Source organism: Mycteria americana, chromosome 13 (assembly GCF_035582795.1).
Source record: "Mycteria americana isolate JAX WOST 10 ecotype Jacksonville Zoo and Gardens chromosome 13, USCA_MyAme_1.0, whole genome shotgun sequence".
Classification (NCBI taxonomy): domain Eukaryota; kingdom Metazoa; phylum Chordata; class Aves; order Ciconiiformes; family Ciconiidae; genus Mycteria; species Mycteria americana.
In genome coordinates, this window is record NC_134377.1 from 5,559,309 (window position 1) to 5,579,872 (window position 20,564).

The 20,564-nt window shown below is 56.9% G+C and overlaps 1 long non-coding RNA gene across 4 annotated transcripts in view; it reads left to right on the forward strand.

Moving 5' to 3' along the window:
- The window catches only part of LOC142416752 (uncharacterized), a 29,551-nt gene that overhangs the window by 1,960 nt on the left and 7,027 nt on the right, over window positions 1–20,564 (forward strand). For 2 of the 4 annotated variants that reach the window (XR_012777808.1, XR_012777810.1), the window contains exons 3-4: window positions 493–621; window positions 1,300–2,205. This is a non-coding gene — a long non-coding RNA (uncharacterized LOC142416752). Of the gene's footprint in view, window positions 1–492; window positions 622–1,299; window positions 2,206–20,564 lie in introns of those variants that run through there. The other 2 variants (XR_012777809.1, XR_012777811.1) reach the window with 1 other exon arrangement.

The following is a 20,564-nucleotide window of genomic DNA, read 5'->3' on the forward strand; positions in this document are numbered from 1 at the left end:
GCTTTGTGCCGCTTTGTTCCGCTGGGACGGGAAGCGGGAGCTGTGTTTCTGCGTGGCCGCGCCAGCAGAAAGAGCTGAACTCCCTTTGCTTCGTGCGGCGGCGTGGGCTGGGGCCGCGCGCCGTCCTCGCGGGTAAAATGGGGCTGGAGTCGACGACTCGCTCTGAGCCTGCTCGGGGATGCTGTCGGGCTGTGTCAGCGGGATGCTGAGCCTACGCAGGCAACGGTATCACCTTGTGACGCTAAAGCTGCCATCTAAAGGTACAGTTACACCGCGTGATGTACCAGCCACGTGCGAGGGCGTCTGTGCTGCCTTCGCCTGCTCTATATACGGTGCCTCCAGCAGACTGCACCCTCGCCGGAAAGGCAGTTCGGGTATCCCGGCTCCTCCCGTGTCCTACCTTTTAGTGCCATCCTGTTAGTTTTCTACGTTTCTGCAGAGGTGGTTTGTATAAATTGAAGCAGGTTGTATTTATTCTATAAAACTTTGTAGGTACCTTGCACTGCGTGTCACCTCCCAGCGCACGGTGAGCGATTCGGCGTAAGGAATCATCGCCAACGCCATTACCTTTAGTGCAAGTCCTGCCTGATAAATCTGCTCCCTCCGGGATGGCCGAGCCCAGTAAGCAAGCTGACCCACCGCACCGGGACGCCGGGTGTGCTGATAGGAGAGCGCAGAGCTCGGGAGCTGCTTGCAGGGTTCTCGACAACCGGCGCTCGAAACAACCCCAAGGGCTGCTTCAAAAACATGGCATTAACAGAGCTCTCGTGCAACCAGCTTTGGCAGTCCCTGGGCTTTTTCAGCACTTTGGGGACCGGGGTTCAAGTTCTTCTCCTTGGAAATTGGCTATAATTTTGTGAGCCGAGGGCCCTGTTGTCCTTTCCCTGACCCGAGGCTGGGCCATTAAGTTGCACATCAAGTACTGCAAAACTCAGCATTGAAACAGTGACTTTTGATGGACTACAACTTTACTGAGCGCAAGGTTGCTTTACCGAGCTGTGTCCCGCGTGAGCGAGATGGTCCGGTATCCGGTGCCCTTTAGGACAGAGCGGGGGTGCGCGCTTCCAGCACGCGGTGCCCCGCCACCCTGTCACCCACGGGGCAGTGGCCTGTGGCCTCTGAGCAGGACTAAGCTGGGCTGGGAGCTTTGGTTCAGAGATCGCTGTCGGTGGTAGCACCTTCCTCGGAGCTCAGGTGGGAGCCGGGAGCTCTCGCCTCACCCAGACCGGCTGCGTGCTGCCTCCGGCAAACAGCCTTTCTCCTTCCTCCTGCTGGATTGCTATTTCCCCTCCGTTTCAGGCGTCAGTGCCTCAAGGGGACAGCCCTGCGGTCTCTGAGCTCCTGGAGGTGCGGATCGCAGCTGGCTTCTCGTGGAGCCGCGACGGCTCCCTGGGCAGGAGCAGCGTCCCCAAGCCCCGGCTTCGCCGCTTGCACGAGCTGGTTTCTGTCTGGCGTGTCTGGTGGCACGCCGAGCCGTGCAAAATCACCCGGGCGCCGCAGGTACGGCCTCGTCTGTGGCTTCCTTCTGGGAAAGGGAGCTCGCTTTTGGCTTAGAGCATCCGATGAGAAACAAGTCAGATACCGACGACTGCAACTGCTGCGTTGGCTCTTGCTGAAAGGTAGACACAGTTGGCGAAAAGCCCCCCTTTGGCCCCATCTCCGGTCAGAAGGGGCTTGGGAGCCTGGCGGGGGCAGAGGAGCCCTGTGGGGAGCAGGGGGGTCCCTGGGCTCCGGGGTCCGCTGCCTCCCGGTGCCAGAGGAGCGGGGCTGGGGGCTGCTGAGGAGCACGGCGCGGGCATTGCCCGCTGCTGCAGGCAGGAGAAGGGGGCTGGGCAGGCAACGGGGAACGCGGAAAGCCGCCTGACGGCTCCTAACTGAAGCCATGGGACTTTGGTAGGGAAAGTGACTTTTATAGAAATAAAGGAGACTTCCTTTTGGGTCAAGTGCTGTGGAAACAAATGATTTGGAGATGAAAGCCTTTTTACTCGGGTAATATAGATTCACATTGCCTAAAGGGAAGTCTGCCTTGTGCTAGGGTATTTTCCCCTCTGGGGGCATTGCAATTGCTTTTGAAGATGAATTTTCTACATACAAAGGAAAAGAAGAAAGCTGAGAGAAAGAAAGGGCTTTAAAAAATATCAGGGGTTCTCGTGGTCTGTTTTAATTTGTCAGCGTGTCTCTCTCGCTTGTAACACCCCTGTTGGGTGCAGGCTTGTTCCTCCTCTTCCCTTCGTGACTTGCTCCTTCCCTCTGGCATCCTCATCAATCCCCAGTCCCTGGATTTTTTTTTTTTTCTTTTTCCCCTTTTTTTTTTTTTTTTTCCTTTCTAGGACAACCTTTTTGCAGCCAGGGCTGCCTGGCAGAGCAGCGGCAGCTCCCGTGTGCTGCCCTGGGTGGGGATCGCCTTGTGAGGGGGGCTGGCAGAGCTGGCCGAGCCCCTGAGGGTCTCGGCTAGCAGGGGGCGAGGAGAGACCAGCCCTTGGCCTTGAGCGAGGGCAGCAATGTGTGTGCTGGGAATAAGCCTCCAAATACGCAGCCCTGCTCTGGCTGGCCCCCGTGTATCCCAGAGCCAGAGGGTTACGACTCCCGCTGTGGCTGGTGGGAAGCGACGAGCATCCCTCGCAGCCCCTTCAGCTGCAGTGGGACGCGTCGGTCCGCGGGGCTCCTTGGGGTGGTGGCCCTCGGTGCTGTGCTCGGGTGCTCCCCAGCCTGGACGTATCCAGCCCAGAGGTCGCTCGTGCCCGAGCTGTACCCAGGGCAGAGGCAGGAGCACAGCGAGGTGAAGCCCTCCCTGAAAGAGGTATAGAATGGACCCTTTCCCTATCAGTTTATCATCTGAGGGATCTCTTTTGAAAACATGTCATGCCCCATGGACTCAAGGTCCCCAAAGCCTGTTCTGGCTTTGGTAGGACTATGGGAAGCATCCGAGTGTCTCGCTTCTCTGCTTGGGAAGCATCCGAGTGTCTCGCTTCTCTGCTTTTTGCTGGTTTCTCCTTTCCTGCCCTGGAGGGACGAGATGCACGCAGGGCTCTTCTCTGCTGCTGCTTAGTGTGAAGTGCTGTAAAACGCAAGCATTGATTTCTCAATCAAAGGTGTCCGTTTGCTCCTTGGTCTGGGGCTTTGATGCCTGCAAATCCATCTTTCACTCCCCAATGGTTTGCTTTAAGATTTTTAAATCAACTGTTGTGCTTCAGAGCTTTGGGAAAGGAACGGATTCAGTCAAGCCAATGTTGCTCGTGCTGGCTCACCGGTGGGGTTTGAACCAGACCGAGCCCACGGGGGCTCTCAAGCCGCAGGCGAGACCTTTGCTTGTGTCTAGCTGTGGTATAGAACAACGCCGGTCCACTGGGCTTTGAGAAGCTGTGGGTCTTCCTCCTGTCCTGACAGTGAACCTGGTTCAGCAGGTCTGCGGTCCCCAGGCTTTGTGGATTGCAGGCTGAAGTTGTAGTACGTCCTGTCAAAACGTGCCAAAAAAACCTGAAGATTTTTTTTTTTTTTTTTTGAAAAACCAACACCACATTCCCATCTGTGCTTCCCATATTTTCATAGCAGTCGCAATGTTTGCTCCTCGTTTTCAAAGCATTGTACTCTGCTGTTCTTCACGTGCGCTACAGCTGACGCAAGCCTTGGACCTGAAGCGCAGCCGCTTCTGTGGAGGAACACAACAGCTCGGGGTAGAAGGGATTGCTGCTGCCCGTGGTTGCTCTCCCGCAGAGATTGCTGTTGGTGACCTGAGCCGGGAGACTTGCCTGCAGCTCCTGCCTCGGCCTCCGCCTGCTTCGTTATCTCGGGTCGATTGCTGCCGCTGTTTAACCTCAGCTTTCCCCTTGCTAGAGGAGGGCGGATGCCATGGACAGCCCTTCCCAAAGACCGGAGCCCGGGTTGCCTTGCAGCCCTGGGAGGTGCAGGTGGGGGTTAGAGTGGAACGAAGGGGAGGGCTGGCGAAACGCAGGTGACTGCTGGCGCTAATTGTATGCGGCAGATTTATCTGGAAGGAGCTGAAGGAAGCGTATCGAGGATGTCTCAGCTATTCAAGTGAGAAATCAAATTAAACTTTGCATCAAATAGTAGAGCTGCTCTGTGCTAGGAGTTATGTCAAATTCATTAAAGGCTTCTACACGCCAGCCCCCCAGGAGTTAGTGGAGAGAAAACCCAGTGCTCTGTGTCAGGGGGCTGTGTTTGCCTGCTCACCTGGATGTGTTAATGATGTGGGCAGAGGAAGAGGGGATTATTGCTTTAACCTTCAAGAACCCTGTGTGTGGAGCGGGGCGGGGGACCCAGCAGCTAGTTCTGCGTGCCGCTGGCAGCAAGCTGGGCTGTGTGGCCGTCAGCCTGCGCCGAGGGATGCTAGGTGAGGACTGGGGCCAAAAGCCCCAGCGAGCTGGACGTGTGGATAACAGTCTTGTCCCAGTTGCCTGTCTCCTGGTCTCCCCTTAACAGGCTGGGAGATGGAGTCCCTTGGGAACCCTGGGGTGGCTGGGAGGCAGATGGGAGTGATCTGAAGGAGATCAAAATATCAGTGTCAGACAGAAAGTATGCGTTCAGACTTCTCATCGGGCACGAGTCCACGCTTGCTCCAGGCAAGGAAAAGATCTGGACAACACATTGCTGCCTCCGTGGGGACAGATTGCTCGGAGGCTGGCTGGAGCACAGACTTGGCATGAGAGAGCCTGCAGCCGGGAGGAAGCTGCTAGCGTGGTGGCCGGGGAGTCATCCGTCGGGAATCTGTGGTGCCACGGGAGTTTGGCTGCAGAATGATTTCCTCACACAGCACACCGGAGGCTCTGAGAGCTCCCGGGTGACCAAAGCATGTCCATGCCTGCCTCTCAGCAGTGGCGGGGCACGCCAGAGAGCTAGCGGCCGTCAGGAGGAGGAGGAGAGGAACACTGAGCTTCATCCACGGCAAATGCTGAATGCCAAAGTTCTCTCTGCCCCGTGTGCTAAGGCCCAGGCTTGACTAATGCTGTCTGACTTGATTTTTTCTTTCATCCCTGATGCATGTTGTGCATTGCCTTAGAAGCGCTCAAGCGCTAGCTTGATATTTAAAAGCCATTTGCAATACTGCTGCTCCGCTGGCAGGGGCAATGAGTCTGACCCCGGGGTGTCCAGATCCTGGTGTTGGAGCGGGGCGACCCGACAACAGGCGGGGTGAGTCTCCTCAGGTGCCCTGCCTACTGCCAGGTCTGGATTAGGGCTCTCCAGCCAAGAAAATGTCCGTCCTCCCTCCTTTTCCTGTTGACTTGTAAGAATTTTTAGGAATTTAAGATGCTAAACCTCAATTAGGCAACACTTATTAATTTCCGAGATGTAATTTCTTTACAGAGTGTTCCCATTCACAGCAGCAAGTGCTGTTAATTGCTGTAGTTTGCTTTCCAGCCTAGGGTTTGAGAGACGTGAAAAGCCCGTGAACGTGGCTGCCGGGCAGGCAGGGCTGGCTCCGGGTGGATCCTGCCACCCGGGGACAGGAGGAGCTCATCGAGGAGCTGTCTCTTGGGGCTTTTGCTCAAAGCAGTCCCCGTCCCAGGGCACGGGAACAGGCCAAGGAGCAGGAGTGCCTGTCCCCTCTTCGTGGCTGTATTAACCCAACCGTCCTGCGGTGCCTTTTGCTGTCTCTGCTCTTCGGCTTGGTTCGTTTGCCCCCGGCGTGACGTGGGTACCCTCGCCCTGCTCCCGTGTTGCTGCAAGGCTGAACGAGCTGCCTCTCTGCGGAGAGCTGGAGGCAGAGCTGCAGAAAATCAACGGGGCCAAGAGAAAATGAAGTACTACATGCTCGTCCTTCAAGCTGCCAGCACCGAGGATGGCATCTTTGCAGCGTGATGGCTCAAGGCTATTTTTTTTTTTTTTTTCTTCTGTCTCTGGCATAGACAGAAGAAACTCAGAGCTGCAGAGATGCTGTGCTGAAGCTTTGCTGACACGCAAAGCCCTGCGACCAATTCCTCCGAAGCAGGCTGTGTCGTTTACCTGTGAGACACCAGGTCCTCCAGGACGAGGTGGGCTGTGGGGCAGAGCTGCCCTCCAGCCCTGTGCTCCAAGTGTCCAGGCAGAGACAGGGGAGACTTCAACGGCTGCCATCCCCCATCCTATTTTATCTCCATTTCTGAGAACCTGTGGCTGCTGGGGCTGGGTTGTGGCAAGGGGAGGGGAGCAGCCTCCTGTGTTTTGGGGATGGAGGAGCTCTCCCTTCTCCTGTCCGTGAACCGGTGGACTGCATCTTTGCCATCTAGACTGGCAACATCTTTAGGAGAGTCTCCCAGATGGCTCTTTGGAGAAAGAAGTTGGAGATTGATCGAAGTACCTCACTGAGTGTCAAACCACTGGCTTCACCACGTTATGCTTCCCAAGGACCGTTTGAAAAGGGCAAAACAGAGCTGCTCCCCTTCCCCTCGCACAGGGCTGGGGGACTGCTGGGGGTGCGTGAGTTTGCGTAGGACCCGTGATGAGGTCCTTGTCTTGGTCCGGCTCCAGAGGCACTGCTGTAACCCTGACATTTCATGCAGACTTAGACAAATTATTGCAAAATAGCCCTGTCTTATCTTCTGGCAGGCCCTGTCTCCCTGCCTGTGTACTCAGCTCAGCCTGCTAATGACACAATTGTTCTACACGATGGATTTAGCCATCAGCCATCATCTCCAGTTGAGCTTGATCTATAATGCCTGTTTGTAGGCACAGGAAGCGTTCAGCGCTCCCAGGAGCGGGTGGTGTGTGAAGTCTGGATTTATTAGCCATCTGGCATGCTGCTGGACCATTTGTTACCGAGGATCTTGCAGGAAGAGCCTCTGACGCTACAGCGAACTCCGTGCTGTAGGGAGAGTCAGGATAATTTCTGGGAGCTCGTGGAGGGGAGTCCTGGCTTCTTAAGTGCCTAAAATCAGTGAGTGTGGACCACTGCCCGCCTGCTGTGATGTTCCTCTTGAACATCCTGGTCCAGGTATCCAAGGAGAAGCTTGACCTGCTTCTTCCTAGGCTGAGCGTGCCAGGACGCTGCCAGAGGGGCTTCTGGTTTTGTTTCCTAAGCCTGACCTCTTCCTCCTGCATTTGGTGATGCCCGGCGATGCGGCGAGCAGGGGCTGCAGGGAATGTGCCTTCTCTCTCCACGGCTGACCTGCAGAGCAGGAATCTGGCCCTGCAGCATCGCCTGGCCTTTGCAGGGCTTGTGTTCAGATGTGGAGCTGGGCAGCTCCGGAAAATGCAATGCAAATGAAATGGAAAGCTGAGGGGCAAAGGGGCTGCGGACGACTCCACCGCTGAGCTCCGCTGTCTGGAGCAGAATCGTGTTCTGGCTGTTGCTTGCGTTGTTCTTCCCTGGTTAGCCTGGGCAATGCACTGGCAAGATAAAGGCAGGCAATTTCCTCGGCTCATGCTGAGACCTTATTATGCATTTCCATGAAGCAAAAGGGGAGGAGGGAGCAGCCCGAGCCTTCGGAGCTGAGGCGCTGCAGTGGGACAGCACAAGGACCCTGCCAGCCCTCGGGGAAGCAGGGCTGGCCTTCAGCAGGCGGGGTGGGCTGAGGAAGGGTTGCCCGGCGGCTAGGAAGCAGGGTTAATGACTCGGAGCCAGGGTGCTGGCTTTCTACCCCCTCCTGGACCATGCGGGCGGCTGAAGAGCAAGGGCTATGGCTGCAGATGGGTTGGCGGGGAGATGAGGTTGAATGTCAGGGTCTAGCAGGTGGGTGGAGAGCAGGGCGTTGGCCTCTTTCTCCCTTTTCGCCCTGGTTTGAGTTGTTATCTGCGCGCACAAGTAACGCAGAGCATGCTCCCCTGTGAAATGGTGGCAGTGGGTGGTGGTGAAGGTGGCTGGTCCTATGGGCCAAGGGGTGACAGGGGGAAGCGTCTGTGCTCCCAGGCTCCAAGGCTGTTTGCAGAGAGCCTTGGAGATGGCTGGGTAGGTTCTTCATCGTTTCTTGGGTAGGGACCTACCCAGGACTCCCTCTCCACCATCCCCGTTCTGCAGAGCTGCACGATCCCAGCCTCCCCTGATCCCACAGCCTTCGGCCGAGTTATGTCCTGACCGCAGTCCCTGTCGTGTCTCCCAGGCCTGAGAGCTGCTTTTGGGCTGTAGGACCTGCTGAAATCACCCAGGGGTAAAGTGCACGTAACCTCGGTCAGGAGTCGGTTTCCTGGCCGGGGCTGAGGGTAGCGCTGCCTGTTCAGGCAAGGGGACGTTTCCCTGGCAAAGGGCGGATCACGGACCACGGTGATAGGGAAGCCCGGCTTTAAATATGGCTAGCTAATGAAAAAGCTCCTCTGAAGACCGTTGTACTTTGCAGGAATAAGTGCCTGCACTGTTAGGGTTGCTTTTAAAACCTCTAACCACTGTGTTCTTCAGCAGCTTAAGCTACGTGCATAATAAACCCCTGAAATGGAGTCAGGCTCTTATGGTAACGAGAAAGCGTGAGGTTGGAATAAACTGAAATGAGAGGAGCGAGAGGCCTGGTTCCTAATGGTGCTGAGCTGTCCCCCACGTCACGGTGGGACTCCTTCCCCCGGGGAGCCGGGCTGGCGGGAGGTCTGGGCTTGGCTAATGAGCGAGGGCTGGGCGTGCGATGAGTGTTTTACAGCCCCCCCATGGCCTTATTACAGGGTTAGTCATCGTGACTGTCAGTCTGATCGGAAATGGCTACGACTGCCCAGAAATCGTTAGCGCTTGCCACGCCACGAGCGCAAGTCCATCGCTTCTGCTTCTCGGCTGTTGGACGTATGGGCCCATGGGGAAGCAGGTTCACGTATGGGGACGATGCCTGTAGAGCTCACTGAGCTGTGCGGGCCTGGGTTTTAAGCGCGAGCCCGTCCCGTGCCGGCTAATGGCCCTGCTTCGTCGCGAGGAAACGAGCAGGGTCACTGGTACGTGGGCGTTTGTGGGAAGCCACGGAGGCAAGGGTTGCCCGGGTCAGGACAGAGGAGCCGGGAGATGTGACGGGTCCTGGCTGGCAGGGGAAAGAGAGAACAGGCGACGCTACAGCTGCTAGCCTGCGCTGGGAACCTGGTCTCGGGAGGTGGCAGGGTCCCCCCAGCACCCCGCGCCGAGCCCGGGCACAGGCACAGCAGGAGGCTGCGAGTGCTGGAGCTGCACCTCCGCCCTCGCGTGCAGCGCTGTGCCCGCACGAACCGCGGGCTGGAAGGAGGGTGCTCGGTGACTCCTGCTCCTCGTTTAACACGGAAGGAAACGAGGATGACCCCCTCCTCCCTGTCTGCGGGGAAAGGGGTAAGCTGCGTGCCAGGGAAAGGCAGCACGCAGATGGCTCCGCTCGCCGTCGCCCGGGCTCTGCTTGGGCTGCGGGTGGCCCGGCTGGGATCCCAACTGCCTCGGGGCGCTGCTCCCTCCTGCCCCGTCCTGCCAGGGCCCGAGGTCAGACACAAGCACACGTGTCCAGCGGTACCCGCTGCTGCTGGGCCCCTGCCTTCTCCTTGTCCCCCGTCACAAAGAGCTGTGGATGAACGGATGAAGCCGGCGAGGGTGTTGCGAAGGCGGGAAACCTGCTGGGCTTTTAGGGAAGGGCGCTGTCTGGAAACTGCCTCGTCTGCTGCGGAAGCCTGGGTTCATGACAGAAGCGTGCTTCAGGTAAATTGCTTTTGTCGGCTTGTTAGATATATAATTCATGTCCGTATGCGCGTTGGGGGCGCAGACAGCCAGATGCGAACGGTTTATTCAGCAGTGGCGCTCGGTTCCCTCGTGCCGTGCCCTGTCCCTTCCCTCCCCGCGGCACGTCTCCGCGGCACGAGGGAAGCAAGGTGGGGGGGTGCGTTTGGGCTGGCCGGCTCCGGCGCCCGTCTCATTCTGCATTGCGCTGGGAGATCAGAAGGGATGCGAGGCTGGAGACGCGTTCGCTCCCCCACCAGACCCAGGGAGACGTCCCCGTCCCCCAGCCCTTGGCACGGCAGGGATGGCCAAGGCAGACCCTTCCCCAGGCACGTCCCTGGCAGCAGCCAAGGCACAGCCCTGAATATCTCGTCTCTCCTCCGCGCTAATCCCATTCAGACCCTGTCCTCCGCTTCTCCCCGGCGAGGCTGCAGGCGTGAGAGACCGGCTGCTTCGTTTAGGGCTGAATAGATTAGGTCTCGCCCTCGGGAGCAGCTCGCTCAGCTTGCACTCAAGATAAGCGAGGCCACGTCCTCCTGGCTGTCGGACTCCTTGGCAGCTGGCGGAGCTGTGATTAGCCTCAATTTATGCAGGCTGTTAAACAAACACCTGCAAGGTTCAGGGATAGAGAAGCCAAGTCATTTTTGCAAGCAAATAGTCATGTTGCATTAAACTGAGAACGCTGTCCTTTTTTTTTTTTTTTTTTTTTTTTTTTTTTTTGTGATGCCTCTTAAGGCTCCGAGACATCTCTAGTCCCTGTGAAATTTGTAGGGGTACGAGCCAGAGAGATTGCTGCAAGCAGCAGTGACTCTAATATCGTGTGATATTCTTGCAGTACGGGGCTGATTGCTGAGGGCACGAGCACAGTTGTGACTTCTGGGGTTGCTGCTATAGCTGACAATTTCTAAACTTGTTCTGCTCTTATTGCTTTCTCTGCTGTTTGCAATTCTCTGCAGCTCACCCCTAATCTCCTGCAATAGACCTGCTGTTATTGCCAGCGGTACGATGGGTAGCGTCGCAGGGGCACCGCGATGTCGAGATCTATCGGTGTGTTAATAAAAGGGCTTAATGCGGAGAAAAGGAAATCCTGCTCCTCCGGAGACCTTGCTGAAGAATCTCATCTAATTAACCTCAGAGGTGACCGCTTACAGCGGCGTTGTGTGCCAGCAGAGAGCCCAAAAATAGTCTCCGTCCAAATGCAGCTCGAAGGCAGGTGGCTTTCCCCCTTGGAAAGCCCGACCAGACCTGCAGCTGAGAAGGGCTAGAGCAGAACAAGGCTGAGCAGCATTACCCATCCAGAACGTCGTCTCAGATTGCAGGGACATCGTTGCATATAGATGCATATGTTTTCTTCCCGTGGGATCCCGAGCCCTGGAGCAGGCTGAAGGGGTTGGTCTGTGAGCGGCAGGGCCTTGGACCTGCCTCATGGGCCGCCCCGCGGGGTGCTGTACGCTCGTGCGTGGGAGGTGGATGGATTTCTTCCTCCCTGGGCACTTCTTCCAGTCCTAAGGGAATTCTTTCAGTGAAAACCTTTGCTTGTGTCTTCACAGGTAACTGGAGAAATCCCATCCTCCCAGCTAAAGGCCACGTCAGGGTCTGGAGCAGAAGTCTGATGAGGAGCGGCTGAGGGAGCTGGGACTGTTGAGCCTGGAGAAAAGGAGGCTGAGGGGAGACCTCATCGCTCTCTACAACTACCTGAGAGGAGGGGGTAGAGAGGTGGGGTCGGTCTCTTCTCCCAGGTAACAAGTGATAGGATGAGAGGAAATGGCCTCAAGTTGCGCCAGGGGAGGTTTAGACTGGATATTAGGAAATTTTTCTTCACTGAAAGGGTTATCAAGCATTGGAACAGGCTGCCCAGGGAAGTGGTTGAGTCGCCATCCCTGGAGGTATTTAAAGGACGTTTGGATGAGGTGCTTAGGGACATGGTGTAGTGGTGGTTTTGGCAGTGTTAGGTTTACGGTTGGACTCGATGATCTTAAAGGTCTTTTCCAACCTATACGGTTCTGTGATTCTGTGATTCTATGTTGGTATTACTGTTGCCCACCACTGTAACATATCCCCTTCCTTGTGGCCACGGGAAGAAGAGATCTGCAGCAGCCAAGCAACCTGCTGCTCTCTCCTCCATCCTCCACTCCTCTCCACCCTGCCCCGGGATGTTCTTTCTACCCTATATTTTTGCAACCAGTTTGCCAAGTCCTCTTCATATAGAGGAGGAAAAAAAAGTAGCTCCGCAATTTACTACGGATACAAGCACCTGGCAGCGGCACTCAAGCCTTTGGCTCCGTGGCCCTTTGAGCAGATGTCCTGGCAGAGCGGAGGCAGACGCCTGTCCTCCCTGCTGGCCATCTCCTCTGGGAGAACAGGACTGCTTCTCAGGGGAGCTGTGGAGGCTTGGGGCAGCCAAGGGGGTAGTCCCATGGGGTGAATTTGAGGTTTGGAGAGTTGCTTTCCACTTAAATTGAGTATTTCCTCCCTCATTTTTTTTCTGAGGCACTGAGCTTTCCCTTGGCCTCGAGGGAAATGTGCTGGTGTTGGATCTGTTTCTCTCCCAAAGTCTCACAGCAATCCTGCCTATAATTTGGGGTCTTTTGCGTAACTAAAAATAGCTGCAGCGTCTGTAGCTCTGCAGTAAGCTGTTCATTACTCTTATCGTGCTCGCGTTTAGGTTGGTTTGTAGACACGTATGTTTCTAAAATTCCTGCTCCCTGCTCCCTCTCAGCCGTATTTCCGACGCTGTTCCTGGGCACAGTCCCTCCTTTCCTGTTCCCTCTCCCTCCTGGGAACAGGGAACAAACCTACAGAGCCTTGCCTTTCCCTTCCGTGCTCAGGTCCATGGCTGGGCTTTATTCCCGTTCCAGCTGTCATCGGAGTATCCAGCGTCTCGGTCCTGCTCCCGCTTTACTCTCCAGTTAATTACCCCTTCCTTGCCGTGGGCCTCGCTAAGCTGGTTGGAAGCGTTACGCTTGTACCCTGTGGTAGGTCCTAGCACGGAGTCCCTTGGGACCGTTAAATGAACCAAGTTCTTTATTAACTGTTATCTACAGAGGAGACGGATCAGCGACCAGTCTTCTGGCTCCAGGTACCCGTCCCAAGTTGGCAAAGCCTCCTCAGAAGGTCCCTTTCCTGCATCCACCGCTTCTCCGATGGATCCAAACGTCCCAGCTCCTCCGGGACCTCTGCCGTCCCTGGGGTTTGCGTGAGGAGCTCATGGCAGGATGAAGTGGGGAGGTCTGGATGGCTCCTCTTGCAGGTAATTCCTGTGGTAGCCTAGGTCTGGCAGGTCTTCCCCCCGCAGTCAGGGCATGTGTCTGCAGGTCAGGGCTTTCAGCTGTGATTTTTTTTTTTTTTTTTAATGTCCTTATCTTATTCTCCTAATGGTGCTTCCTCGTCACAAGAAGTCCAAAGCCTGTGCCGTAGTCCTGTGGGAAAGAGGGAAGAGGTGAAGGATGCACACTGATCCTCAGTTCTGCCACTTCTGTGAACTTGCCCTTTGCTGGTGTGAAATCCTCTCCCGGCTGGGCTGTGAGGACGCGGGGTGGAGGGAGCCCGGATATCCCTGGTATGGATGCACCTTGTGCTGCTCCGTCTTCTTACCGTGTGGTGTTCTCAAAGCCGGAGCGTGGCTATCACAAGTGTGATGACAGGAGCGTGGTCACAGTTTGAACGAGATGGAAGGGGACATAAACTTTCCCCAATTCTTGCAATACCAGGAACTCAATTTGCTGCCCCTCTGCACCGCTGGGATTTTCTGATCTTGGCAGCCTTTTGTCCGTCTGAGCGGTCCTTTGCAGCTCCTGTACAGTCACCCCAAGCCTCAGCAGCCATTTCGGCAGAGCCCCAGCTTCTTCTTGTACACCGGGTCAGCAAAAGGGATGCGTGCTCCTACCCAACGCTCTGCTGGGGTCTTGTTTCCCAGGCAGGGCCGGGGGATGCAGGTGGGGAGCCTGGCTCTGCTCCGGGCACTCTCCCCCTGGGAGCAGGTCCCCGCAGCAGCGGTGGCGAGGCTCAGCACGGCAGCAGCTTGGATGGAAGCGGGGTTTGGGTGAGTCACGGGGGAGGATGGGATCCCTCGGCCATCATTGCTAAGGGTGAGGTCGCCGGAGCAAATACCTGCTGCGCACGTCCATCTCCGACCTCGCTCGTGCTGCGGTGAGGAGCAAAGTCGCTCGTGTCTACCAGCGCATGAAGAAAAGATCCGGTTGTGCACCACGTCTGAACCAAGCGCAGCGGCGAGCCTGGGACCAGCCGGTGGATGTACCCAAAGAGGGCAGTGCCGTGCCACGTTCCTCCCCGGCCTTCCTCCCTTTCCAAAGTGGCTTCCCCAGCCCTGGCTGCTGTCTGGGAGCAGGGCTCTCTCCTCTGCAGAGCTCGATGGAAACGCCGAACCTCAAGGATTTCTTGAAGGAAAATTATCTTGGCTCATGATAAGGCATGTTTTTTTTCCTGAGGCGTAGCAATGACTTTAAAAAGGAAACCCTTACCAAGAGCTGTCACTAAAATGCCTGTTCTGCCTCCTGACAACCTGTTCTTCTCACTAGCCTAGGCAAAAGTACGCATCTGCCCAACGCTAAATCAGATGTGCTTTTCCTCCTGTACATTTCTTTCTCTCCTTGCTGCCTTGACTCCTCATCTGCAACGAAGGCTGCAGGCTCATCGCTCTGCCGGAGGGTCCCCTGAGCTCTGCAGGAGCTGTCGGTCCCCGCTTGTGTCCCCAGCAGTTCCCCCTTTGCACCCACCTTAGGCTGGTTTCTGCAGGGAAATGCTTCTGGTTTAAATCTTGCTTGTCTAGGGAGAAAACTGGGGAGAAATAGCTATTTATCGGTCTGCATGCTGCTGTGAGAAAGGGGGGGGGTCCTTGGGGAGGGTCACGCAGGCATCCCGGGGTGCTGGGAGCTGCGTGTTAACGCAGCGTGCCGGCCCTTCTGCGCCGGGAGAGGGGGGCTTTGCTGGCTGTCTGCGCTGGGAACTGGCCCGGGCAGGGGAGCTGGCCTCCCACCCCAGCAAAAAGGCAGCGTGCCCTTGAGACGCACGGCCCTGGGCACCCGCCCTGCCCCACCGATGCTCTGATGGGGGGATGCTGGCACAACCCTGGCCCCATAGGCAGGGCTGGTGCAGCCGTCCCCGGATTGCGCCCATGGTGTTTGGGAGGGGGAGTGAGCAGGGAGTGATGGGGAGAGGCCAGCTGCCCCCCGCCCCGCCTCGGGATCCCTGCGTGGTTTGCTCTGGAGAGCAGGATCCGGCCCCGCGCCTGCTGATGGCTTGGAAATCCTGCTCTGCAGAGAGCTGTCGGGGGAGGCTGCTGCTCTGCTCTGTAGGAGGAAAGACTTCAAACAGCAATTAGCTAACGTTGCCATTTCCAGAGAAACAGCTCTCGGTGCGCCAGACAATGGGCTGAAGGAGGCAAGCAGGTTAAAAGCTCTCGTTCTGGTAAGGTATGTTTAGGTGGGCTTTTTTCCCTTCAAAGGAAGGTCGGTTAAAAAGGCTCTGACTCCTTTAAATAGACTTCTCTTTCCTTAACCGGCCAGGAGCTCCATTAGGAGCGCGGGCTGTTCCTTTCCGCCCAGCCGGGACGGCCGTCCTGGTGCTCGTGACACGCCGAACGCAGCCGAGCTTCCCTCCGGGGGCACCTCGGCTATCTGGAAACCTGCCCTCACGTTAGTAGCAGAGGGGCTGAAATAAAAGGGTCTCTGGTTTTCCCCTGACAGCTATCAAAAGAAAGAAGTTATCTGCTGCTGCTTGCCGGTTATATTATTTATTCTATTAGCTGAAGCATAGCAGCGTAAAAGATAATTTAGTCTGGGTTAATGCAGCACAATACAAAACTCATTACTGCGTTCTCCTGCCGCCCTGCGCCTGCCGCCGTCCCTAGATGCCTGAACGTCCCTGGTCCTCTCTTACGGCACGGGCTGGGGCATCGGGGCAGCTGTGGACCCGCAGAGGGGAGCTGATTTCAATAAGCCACGGCTGACAGCAGCGATCGGCTGGGACTGCGTGGGAATGAACGTGGAGCTCGCTTCCCAGCACCTACTGCCAAGGTTGCCTCCACCGTTGCCTCCTGCTGCCTTCGGTGGCTTCCAGCACCGATGTGAGCGAGCGCTGCTGATGCTGCCGTCCTGGAGCCGAAGCTCTTGCTTAACGTGGGAAGGCAGGAGCATCTGTCCCCACCGCTTCCCTATTAGCGTGCTGCTATGAAGGCAAAAAACCATCTGCCTGCAGAGGTTGAATTCCACGGCCGGTGGTATTTGCTAACCCGAGAAGAGAAATCACCGCTGTGGGAAGGCAGGCAGAGGGATGCGTGATGAGAGATACCACCTCGTCCTCTGAATTCACCGAAATATGGATCTTCCGTACGTTGTTTTCCTGTTGACCATGAGACCGTTCCCACGGCTCTCCACGTGATACCAAATCTCCTGCCCTGCCCTTCTTGCAGTTGCTGAAGGAGGCTCGACATGGGGCGATGGTCCTGCGCTGCTCCTGCCTGGGTGTCTCCTCTTCCTCATACGATCAGTGTTGCCAGATGGGGTTTTGCCTTCAGGAGCAGCCTCTACTGCCAGGTTCACACTGATCTTGCTAAGCACCTTGACTCCTGAGGATACTTGCATGACATAGCTGGTTCAAGAACGCTTTTACAGAGCACGGTCATTTATTACGAGCCAGCGTTTGCAGAGCAACCCCATACGGTTAGCTGGGTCGCTGGCGCTTGCCCTGGGACTTGTCTGGGGAACCCCAGGCCTGCTGGGGGCTGAGAGGTACCTGCAGCCTGATGGGCTGCTCCACTTGCTGCGGTGACCCAGCCCACCACGGAGTAGCCCCAGCCCTTTGGTATGCCTCTTTCCATGATTTCATCTAAATTCTGCTCCCTTTCATTGTCAAAACCTTGTCACATATCTGGCGATATTAAGTCCAAGAGCACCGTGTTCTGGATGTTTATAAATTATAAGGGAAACAGGTTTCTTCCTTAACCCTCTGAGCTTTTTTCATTCCTCCATGGTATTAGTTAACACGTTGTTTAAGCTGTATGTCAGCTCTTGTTCTTGCTTACTGTAGATGAGGCTGGTTTCACCTCCTTCCTTTTCCCATCAGCATCTGAGAGCTTGGGTAGAGCTGCTACCTGTTACTTCTGCAGCAGCACTTTGATTACGTCTGTCGATGCAGACTGACCAATACAGCAGTTCAATGAGTATGTCGCTCTTGACAAGCGTTATTTGCCCTGGATAATTCGGTTGCAGGTAATAGGCGGTAACGTCCTCCTTCCGCATCATCTGAAGGTTTCCAGGTCTCTGTTTCACCCAAAGGGGCTTCCTTGCCTCCACCACGGTGGGATGCAGAGATGCCTGAGCTAACTCTGAGCAAGGAGCTGTGGAGTCCAGAAGCAGCAGGGCTGCTTTAAATGAGGCTCTTGCCCTCTGTAATCATCCCGTCTTGAGAAGCACAAGATATTATCTCAAGCTGCAGGGCTTCTTCTCAAGGTAGGTTGGTCAACATTGGCCTTGCTATCTAGGAGCTGTCCTGGCAGTGTATGGGCTGTTAGCCTCAGCGGTGGAACACAGAGACGCCAGCCGATAACCCACTTTGCTGGCCGGTTGGATGCATTGTACGTTCCCAGATCTGTGTTTGCCCCCCGTGTTGGATGCTTTCTTGCCCGGCTGGAGAAGGGACTGGGCTGGGCAGGCTGTGATCCCCAGCATGGTGTGCAGGGAGCACGGTGCTCCCAGGGCGGCATTTACAGAGGGTGAGAGGAGCTGACGGAAGCTTTTTCGCATCCGTTGCCGTGGTGTATCTGGGCCTGCCTCCCCGTGCCTACTCGTTTTCCCCCAGTATTGCTGCTCTCGGTTAACTCTCAGCAGCTGTGTCTGTCCCCCTCTTCCCCAAGTGATGTGCAGCTCTGAGCTCCCCTGCAGGGAGGTGATGGTCCTTCTACCCATGTTCCTGATGGCTCCCTGCTGCGGTGTTTGGCCCGTTCTCCCGTCTCTGGTGCCACAAGCTCAGCGGTCCTCTCCCCGTGCTCTCTTAGCCTGCACAGCCGTGTTCCCAAAAGCTGCTGGAAAGCTTCCCTTTCGGAGCAGAGCCCACCCATGGGTGAGATGCTGTCATGCTCTGCCCACGCGCCTGGCTGCGGGGGCTTGAGTTGTTTGCTCCCCTTCCCGCAGAGCAATGGGGAGGGCAGAGCTCGCTGCTGGCAGGCGGAGGCACCTCCTTCCACGCCGCGCAAGGGAGGATGACGAGGCCGCTTTTGTTCCTGTGGCTGGGTGGGAGGTGGCACTGAGGCCCCTGCTCCCCCTGCGACTCTCTGCTCTGTGCCCTGCGCTGCCAGGCTGCTCCCGGGCTTTTCGGAGGGGGCACGGTGGGGAATTGGAGGCTGGCATCCTCTCTTGCTTCCCTGGAGGGCTCGGAGCAGGCTCCTGCACACCTGCCCTCCCTTTTGAAGCCTGGGGAGAATTTATTGCTATTATTCATGTGGCTTTTGTGAAGTTTAATCTGACAAGAAGAGTGCCATAACTGCTTGGGACGCTGTTTGCGCCTGTCCCTGCCCCACGAGCCTCGGCGAGGCTCTGACTGCCCTTCGAAACCCCTTCGCCAAATCGCTGCGGGGTCAAAGCAAGCTTTGCCCTGGCAGAAGGGAGCCTGCGGCACTGGGTCCTATCCCCTGGGCTCCTCTTGGCCGTGACTGGCACGAAGGGTGTTTGTTGGCACGTATCCCTCCCTGCGCTGCTGCTTGCCTCGTGCTTGTTCCCGAGAGGAACGAGCTGCACATGATGGCTTCTGGGATAAATCTGGCTCCCAGGTGTCAGGACACGCTTCCTGGGCAGAAGGAAAGGAGCTGGAAATCTGAGCTTCACCCGTGTGCAAGTCGTCCTGGGCTTTGCTGGGGCGAGTCCTGGCTCCACGCAGCTGCTTATCAGCTGCCCGTGGTGCTGGCTTCCCTCTGCTGCGGCTGGAGCTGGAGCAGAGGTGGGAACAAACCCTGGCAATCCAACCGTGCTGTCCCCGGGGAAAAACGCTTGGGCACGGTTCTGCAGCTGTACCTGCTGGGCTGACAGCCCCTGGAGAGGAGGTGGGACTGACTGGGGAGGTCTGGAGGGCTGGGAGGTGGTACCGTGGCAGGGGAGATGCCGGCTGTCCAAGAGCTGGCCCTGTCCCCCACGTCCCTGGATGACTGTGGGACGCGGGGGTTATAACCCAGCTCTGGCTCCCCGTGCGCTCCCAGGATTGCAGCAGGGACGGGCTCTGTTGCCCGCGTTAGCAGTCAGCCTGCCTTGCGCTGCCACAGCTTTATGCATCAGCAGCAACGCTGGCCAGCCCTGGGGGGACAGCGTGACTCGGGGTCCCTAAGGTCCTTGGGGAGCGGCACTTCTGCGAGCCCGCTTAAAGCCGGCTGCTAGGCGTCTGCTTTCAGGGGATCCCTTGGGCCGGGCACCCTTCGGCGCATGAGGCTGAATCCTGTCCCTTGCCCTTCAGGAGGTCTCTCCAGTTCCTGCGTCCACCTCCTGCAGCAGCCCCCTGCCCCGCTGCCGTCACGGCCCAACCTCGCCGCGCACCGGGAGCTCCCTTGTCGCTTCGGCCCAGCCGTCCCCACCCCTGCCAGGCTGCCGCGGCCGCGCACCCTCCCAGCCGAGTGCTCCGGGCGCCGGGCCGGGGCCGCAGCCGCGTGGCGGGCAGCCTCCCCTCGCTCCCTGCCCGTCCTGCCTTGCAGGAGAGCCCAACCTGACCGCCCTGCTCATTCGATTTGTTTTGGTTCATGTTACGGTCGAGGATAAAGTCTCAGATATTTCTGTGCAGCGATAGGATCTTGCCAGCCAGCTCTCCTTTAATAAGATTCCAGGCGTTGGAGGTGCCCGATTACCTTATCTCCCCTCTGCAGATGTACGTTACCCCCCTCTCTCACCAGACTGGAAGCAGCCGAAACGCTGATACCCAGCCCAGGCTCTAGTAAATGCTACAACCCCTTCTCTAGCCCATAAATAAAAGGGGAGGTTGGATGTTAAAGCAAGGCATGAACACAGCATCGCCCACGCTTCTGCAGCTCTCGGAGCCTCCTGGAAGTTGTCTGATGCAAAGGGGAAGGTCCCCAGCCAGAGAACTGAGCGCCAGAGCATGTGTCCTGGCCAGAGCGGCCACTGTGAGCAGAAAATGTGGAAAAATAAGTCGAAAGGGGAAGGGGAAGCCGGGAATCAACAGCGCTTCATCCAGTACAGAGCCTGGAAAATGCAGAAATTGTGAAGGGAAGTGAAAAGATGTGACGAGAAACTTTGGAGGAATTTCTAGCAGTGAGGAGGAGGAATTGATTTTTAGCATATGAAGAAAAAAGGGGGGGAAGAAGAGCTCTTAGCAATGCTAGTGGAACTGGCAAAGCAGAGCGTGTGGTGGTGGTGTTATCTGCGGAGAAGGGCTGATGCCTTCAGCCCCGCACGGCAGCGAACGTGTGTGAATCTGCCTCCGTCCCTGCCGTGGCCAAGGGTCCCGCCAGCGGCGTTTGGGGAGCGCAGGTGGCTCGGGGCAGGCAGGTTACCCCGGCTTCTGCCCTGGGGCCGGCTGGAGCGAGGAGCAGCTCTCTGGATCACACGCTGCTTGGGTGCGAACCCCGAGCGGTGCGGGAGGCGAGCTGCTCTCCAGGCTGGGCTTTTCTGGGAAACGGTCGATGAAGGTTTTGCGAGAGGTGATATAATGATTGACCTTACAGGAATGGGTCTTATTAAAGCACGGAGCCAGCTTAGCTTGCAGCCGGGTCAAGCTGTATTGCAGTTGAAATCGTTGCTCTTTAGAAATTTATACTTTTCTTTGGTCGGAAAGTCCTTGACTCCACCTCGTTGCACGCTGGTACAGCAACGGGCCTGGGTCGCAGCTCTGTGTTTCCCCACAGGGCATCTCCTCTCCCTCGGCCGGGCCGAGCCGTCGTACCGGTACCGGCACCTGCCTGGCTTGCGCAGCCATTTCGGGTCTGCCCGCGGACGTTTAGGCAGTGCCACCCCGTCTCTCTGAGCTGGAG